We start from the raw sequence: 6,831 nt of genomic DNA on the forward strand, positions 1-6,831 counted from the left end.
CCACTAAGCTACTACCTTTTGTGAGTTATCAAGGTACGGTGTGTAAAGATTCATTGTTTGTTTCCAATAATGGTGAATTCATGACTTGTGGTGGTTAGATATGTGATTTTATGGAAGATTTTATGGATTAGAGTGAAGTTAGCTAAATTTCTGATTTTATGGAGATTTTTCTGATTTTATATGATTATCATGGTTTAATCATGATATGATGGTTGGTATTGGTGTAAAATGAAGCTTGTATATGTTAGTTGAAGTTGTTTGCGGAAGATTTCGGTTTTATGCGGAAATTCCAGGTTAGGATTTTGAATCTGTCCTGTTCTGACCGGATTTATTCGAGCATGTTAGAGGCAGAATAAGACTTAGGTTAAAACATGAAAGTTGTAGCAAATGGTGTTAACTAGTTTCCTACAAAATTTCAGCTAGATCCGAGCACTGTAACATGTGAAATGACTGAAATACCCTTGACTGCCCATGAACCCTGTTCCGCGCCCAGATTTCTGTTTTCATGTAGTTTTCCATTTTTGACCCCTGAAAATGCGTGATTTGGCTTTGGAGGTCTTCATAATAAATGTAGGTTTATGTCTTGGCTTCGAAACGCCATAAGATTCGTTTCAATCCGATAAGTGTAGCTTCAGTTATGGATATTGTGCCGAAAGGTGTATTTGATAGTCTATGATGTGTATGTGGTTGATTTGAGATGAAATGATGTTGCTTGTAGGATGGAAAAGTAAGGAACTTAAGGGGATATGCTGTCCGATCTTTGAAAGCATTTGATTGTTTTGAGTTTGAGTTGAAGGGTTTGGATTTGGGCAAGGCAATGATATATGATGGATGGTTTCTGAGCCGTGGAGGTGAGTGACCCTAAACTGTTTCCAAAGTTACTTTTGAACGTTTTCTTGCATTATTTACTCGATTTCATATCATGAGTGTTTGCATGTGGTCCATGCCATGTTTTGGCTCAAATGAGTGTTTGGAATTCGTGTGCTGGACACCAACGTCTCCACCACTTCAATGAGTTCATGACATTATCTGGAACACCAACGTTGCTCCCTCTTATTGTTAAACGTTAAAGGATCTATTTGAGCGTTGGGTGTTTAAGTGCAACGATTTCACTGGCTCACGAGAGCAATAAACGGATATTTGATGACTGAATCATGACATCATCGAAATGCATTATTGTGAAATATGTTTTCTTACTACTTTTATTGGTTACTCACTGAGCTTCTAACTCACCCCAAAACTGTTTTATTCCCCTCCACAGGACTCGAGGCAAAGGAAGTGCTTGTAGTACTTATTCACGTGACTGGATGGCCTATATTTTGTACAGTTTAGATTTGGAATTCCTCCTGTATAATAGCTGGTATCAAGGATCAGAGTGGCGCAGCGGAAGCGTGGGCGCTTCGCTTACGATATGTAATTCTTGGAGAATTTGACGTAAAATTTGAGATTTATTTTGCATTTTGTTTGAGGTTTGTAGTGAGTGAATCCCGACGAGAGTTGGGCAGGCGACGCGCCGAACCCTAGGGTTCGCCCTTGGGAGAAGCTGGGGCGTCACAGGTGGTATCAGAGTTTAGGCTTTCGATCTCTGTAGTGTATCCTAGACTTGATGTTTAGGATGCCGGACTGTGGGTTTGGTTTGAAATATTAGTGATTCTTGCAGGATGTCTCGACTTGATTGGTACAAGATGGAATGTCGAGGACGACATTGTTTTAAGGAGGGGAGTTTGTGACGCCCCGAAAGAATGAGTGTGAGATCCCGAAAATTTTTATATATTTTCTGGACATTATTTTGTTTCCTCGTCTATAATTTTGTACCTTTCTTCCATATTTTGATTTTCTATACATTTTTATAAGTAAATATAGTTTCCAAATCATTTTCTTGATACAAGTTATTCCACGTTAATTTTGAAGAGTATTATGAACTTGGGACCCGCTGGTGCGGTAAATGCAATATATTTTTGACAATTTGATGGAGTTTTGTATTAAGTGATATTATTTTACAAGGTGCTAAGAGATAATTAGATGTTACGTATATGGATTAGTATTGGAGAGACAAAAAGATAAGTTTTAAACCAAAAGGTGACATGTGCCACCTTCTTATTCAAAGTTGGACTTTTGACCATCTTACCTTAACTTTACTAAAACCAAAATTTGACCAAAAATCAAGCCATTTCTTCCTTCTCATGGCTGAAACTTAGAGAGCAAGAGAGATAGAAAAACCTTCATCTTTCACTCCACTTTCTTACTTCAATCTTGAGTTTTAACCGATGGAATTGCAAATCACTCCATAAAAGTTGGTTACTAAGGAGATTCCAAGGTCTTGGTGGAGTTATTTTGGAGAAGGAACCACTAAGCTACTACCTTTTGTGAGTTATCAAGGTACGGTGTGTAAAGATTCATTGTTTGTTTCCAATAATGGTGAATTCATGACTTGTGGTGGTTAGATATGTGATTTTATGGAAGATTTTATGGATTAGAGTGAAGTTAGCTAAATTTCTGATTTTATGGAGATTTTTCTGATTTTATATGATTATCATGGTTTAATCATGATATGATGGTTGGTATTGGTGTAAAATGAAGCTTGTATATGTTAGTTGAAGTTGTTTGCGGAAGATTTCGGTTTTATGCGGAAATTCCAGGTTAGGATTTTGAATCTGCCCTGTTCTGACCGGATTTATTCGAGCATGTTAGAGGCAGAATAAGACTTAGGTTAAAACATGAAAGTTGTAGCAAATGGTGTTAACTAGTTTCCTACAAAATTTCAGCTAGATCCGAGCACTGTAACATGTGAAATGACTGAAATACCCTTGACTGCCCATGAACCCTGTTCCGCGCCCAGATTTCTGTTTTCATGTAGTTTTCCATTTTTGACCCCTGAAAATGCATGATTTGGCTTTGGAGGTCTTCATAATAAATGTAGGTTTATGTCTTGGCTTCGAAACGCCATAAGATTCGTTTCAATCCGATAAGTGTAGCTTCAGTTATGGATATTGTGCCGAAAGGTGTATTTGATAGTCTATGATGTGTATGTGGTTGATTTGAGATGAAATGATGTTGCTTGTAGGATGGAAAAGTAAGGAACTTAAGGGGATATGCTGTCCGATCTTTGAAAGCATTTGATTGTTTTGAGTTTGAGTTGAAGGGTTTGGATTTGGGCAAGGCAATGATATATGATGGATGGTTTCTGAGCCGTGGAGGTGAGTGACCCTAAACTGTTTCCAAAGTTACTTTTGAACGTTTTCTTGCATTATTTACTCGATTTCATATCATGAGTGTTTGCATGTGGTCCATGCCATGTTTTGGCTCAAATGAGTGTTTGGAATTCGTGTGCTGGACACCAACGTCTCCACCACTTCAATGAGTTCATGACATTATCTGGAACACCAACGTTGCTCCCTCTTATTGTTAAACGTTAAAGGATCTATTTGAGCGTTGGGTGTTTAAGTGCAACGATTTCACTGGCTCACGAGAGCAATAAACGGATATTTGATGACTGAATCATGACATCATCGAAATGCATTATTGTGAAATATGTTTTCTTACTACTTTTATTGGTTACTCACTGAGCTTCTAACTCACCCCAAAACTGTTTTATTCCCCTCCACAGGACTCGAGGCAAAGGAAGTGCTTGTAGTACTTATTCACGTGACTGGATGGCCTATATTTTGTACAGTTTAGATTTGGAATTCCTCCTGTATAATAGCTGGTATCAAGGATCAGAGTGGCGCAGCGGAAGCGTGGGCGCTTCGCTTACGATATGTAATTCTTGGAGAATTTGATGTAAAATTTGAGATTTATTTTGCATTTTGTTTGAGGTTTGTAGTGAGTGAATCCCGACGAGAGTTGGGCAGGCGACGCGCCGAACCCTAGGGTTCGCCCTTGGGAGAAGCTGGGGCGTCACAGGTGGTATCAGAGTTTAGGCTTTCGATCTCTGTAGTGTATCCTAGACTTGATGTTTAGGATGCCGGACTGTGGGTTTGGTTTGAAATATTAGTGATTCTTGCAGGATGTCTCGACTTGATTGGTACAAGATGGAATGTCGAGGACGACATTGTTTTAAGGAGGGGAGTTTGTGACGCCCCGAAAGAATGAGTGTGAGAACCGGAAAATTTTTATATATTTTCTAGACATTATTTTGTTTCCTCGTCTATAATTTTGTACCTTTCTTCCATATTTTGATTTTCTATACATTTTTATAAGTAAATATAGTTTCCAAATCATTTTCTTGATACAAGTTATTCCACGTTAATTTTGAAGAGTATTATGAACTTGGGACCCGCTGGTGCGGTAAATGCAATATATTTTTGACAATTTGATGGAGTTTTGTATTAAGTGATATTATTTTACAAGGTGCTAAGAGATAATTAGATGTTACGTATATGGATTAGTATTGGAGAGACAAAAAGATAAGTTTTAAACCAAAAGGTGACATGTGCCACCTTCTTATTCAAAGTTGGACTTTTGACCATCTTACCTTAACTTTACTAAAACCAAAATTTGACCAAAAATCAAGCCATTTCTTCCTTCTCATGGCTGAAACTTAGAGAGCAAGAGAGATAGAAAAACCTTCATCTTTCACTCCACTTTCTTACTTCAATCTTGAGTTTTAACCGATGGAATTGCAAATCACTCCATAAAAGTTGGTTACTAAGGAGATTCCAAGGTCTTGGTGGAGTTATTTTGGAGAAGGAACCACTAAGCTACTACCTTTTGTGAGTTATCAAGGTACGGTGTGTAAAGATTCATTGTTTGTTTCCAATAATGGTGAATTCATGACTTGTGGTGGTTAGATATGTGATTTTATGGAAGATTTTATGGATTAGAGTGAAGTTAGCTAAATTTCTGATTTTATGGAGATTTTTCTGATTTTATATGATTATCATGGTTTAATCATGATATGATGGTTGGTATTGGTGTAAAATGAAGCTTGTATATGTTAGTTGAAGTTGTTTGCGGAAGATTTCGGTTTTATGCGGAAATTCCAGGTTAGGATTTTGAATCTGTCCTGTTCTGACCGGATTTATTCGAGCATGTTAGAGGCAGAATAAGACTTAGGTTAAAACATGAAAGTTGTAGCAAATGGTGTTAACTAGTTTCCTACAAAATTTCAGCTAGATCCGAGCACTGTAACATGTGAAATGACTGAAATACCCTTGACTGCCCATGAACCCTGTTCCGCGCCCAGATTTCTGTTTTCATGTAGTTTTCCATTTTTGACCCCTGAAAATGCGTGATTTGGCTTTGGAGGTCTTCATAATAAATGTAGGTTTATGTCTTGGCTTCGAAACGCCATAAGATTCGTTTCAATCCGATAAGTGTAGCTTCAGTTATGGATATTGTGCCGAAAGGTGTATTTGATAGTCTATGATGTGTATGTGGTTGATTTGAGATGAAATGATGTTGCTTGTAGGATGGAAAAGTAAGGAACTTAAGGGGATATGCTGTCCGATCTTTGAAAGCATTTGATTGTTTTGAGTTTGAGTTGAAGGGTTTGGATTTGGGCAAGGCAATGATATATGATGGATGGTTTCTGAGCCGTGGAGGTGAGTGACCCTAAACTGTTTCCAAAGTTACTTTTGAACGTTTTCTTGCATTATTTACTCGATTTCATATCATGAGTGTTTGCATGTGGTCCATGCCATGTTTTGGCTCAAATGAGTGTTTGGAATTCGTGTGCTGGACACCAACGTCTCCACCACTTCAATGAGTTCATGACATTATCTGGAACACCAACGTTGCTCCCTCTTATTGTTAAACGTTAAAGGATCTATTTGAGCGTTGGGTGTTTAAGTGCAACGATTTCACTGGCTCACGAGAGCAATAAACGGATATTTGATGACTGAATCATGACATCATCGAAATGCATTATTGTGAAATATGTTTTCTTACTACTTTTATTGGTTACTCACTGAGCTTCTAACTCACCCCAAAACTGTTTTATTCCCCTCCACAGGACTCGAGGCAAAGGAAGTGCTTGTAGTACTTATTCACGTGACTGGATGGCCTATATTTTGTACAGTTTAGATTTGGAATTCCTCCTGTATAATAGCTGGTATCAAGGATCAGAGTGGCGCAGCGGAAGCGTGGGCGCTTCGCTTACGATATGTAATTCTTGGAGAATTTGATGTAAAATTTGAGATTTATTTTGCATTTTGTTTGAGGTTTGTAGTGAGTGAATCCCGACGAGAGTTGGGCAGGCGACGCGCCGAACCCTAGGGTTCGCCCTTGGGAGAAGCTGGGGCGTCACAGGTGGTATCAGAGTTTAGGCTTTCGATCTCTGTAGTGTATCCTAGACTTGATGTTTAGGATGCCGGACTGTGGGTTTGGTTTGAAATATTAGTGATTCTTGCAGGATGTCTCGACTTGATTGGTACAAGATGGAATGTCGAGGACGACATTGTTTTAAGGAGGGGAGTTTGTGACGCCCCGAAAGAATGAGTGTGAGAACCGGAAAATTTTTATATATTTTCTAGACATTATTTTGTTTCCTCGTCTATAATTTTGTACCTTTCTTCCATATTTTGATTTTCTATACATTTTTATAAGTAAATATAGTTTCCAAATCATTTTCTTGATACAAGTTATTCCACGTTAATTTTGAAGAGTATTATGAACTTGGGACCCGCTGGTGCGGTAAATGCAATATATTTTTGACAATTTGATGGAGTTTTGTATTAAGTGATATTATTTTACAAGGTGCTAAGAGATAATTAGATGTTACGTATATGGATTAGTATTGGAGAGACAAAAAGATAAGTTTTAAACCAAAAGGTGACATGTGCCACCTTCTTATTCAAAGTTGGACTTTTGACCATCTTACCTTAACTTTAC

The sequence above is a fragment of the Coffea arabica genome, chromosome 7e (genome assembly GCF_036785885.1).
Source record: "Coffea arabica cultivar ET-39 chromosome 7e, Coffea Arabica ET-39 HiFi, whole genome shotgun sequence".
NCBI classification, from domain to species: domain Eukaryota; kingdom Viridiplantae; phylum Streptophyta; class Magnoliopsida; order Gentianales; family Rubiaceae; genus Coffea; species Coffea arabica.